General features: G+C 26.5%; 1 protein-coding gene across 3 annotated transcripts in view; it reads left to right on the top strand.

Annotated features, from left to right (window-relative positions):
- The window catches only part of LOC107669668 (interferon-related developmental regulator 2-like), a 23,049-nt gene that overhangs the window by 7,924 nt on the left and 14,695 nt on the right, over positions 1-430 (top strand). The gene's annotated exons all lie outside the window — the stretch shown is intronic.

Below are 430 nucleotides of genomic sequence, written 5' to 3'. Positions count from 1 at the left end.
ACTTGATTATCATATTATAATGCTTGACTGACTGATATTAAGAGTGTACTTTCAGATATTTAAAAAGCTGTACCATATTACAAACATTATATATGTTTGTAAAATGGCATAACACATATATAAGTATAGTATTTCAGTCTGGCGAGTAAACAAAAAAATATACTAGCCAATGGCGATTCAATTGTCAAGGTGTCCGTTGAGGGTTGACTGTATAAAAACAGTTCGTGCTGCACTGTATTTGTTTTGTCCTATCGTATCTATCATATTTTGTTGCCTTATTAAAAAATATGCTATACATTTAAAAGAAATGTATTTAAATTTTATAGTATATACTTATATATAAATACATTCATGAATGTTTTTAATGAATGGATTTTATAATAATACAAATAGCAATGTGTAACATTTTACCATATTTAGTGCAACACTT

Source organism: Sinocyclocheilus anshuiensis, unplaced genomic scaffold, assembly GCF_001515605.1.
Source record: "Sinocyclocheilus anshuiensis isolate Anshui unplaced genomic scaffold, SAMN03320099.WGS_v1.1 scaffold80, whole genome shotgun sequence".
NCBI lineage: Eukaryota > Metazoa > Chordata > Actinopteri > Cypriniformes > Cyprinidae > Sinocyclocheilus > Sinocyclocheilus anshuiensis.
Note: the sequence above shows the minus strand (reverse complement) of the source record. Positions and strands in the feature narration are given on the sequence as shown.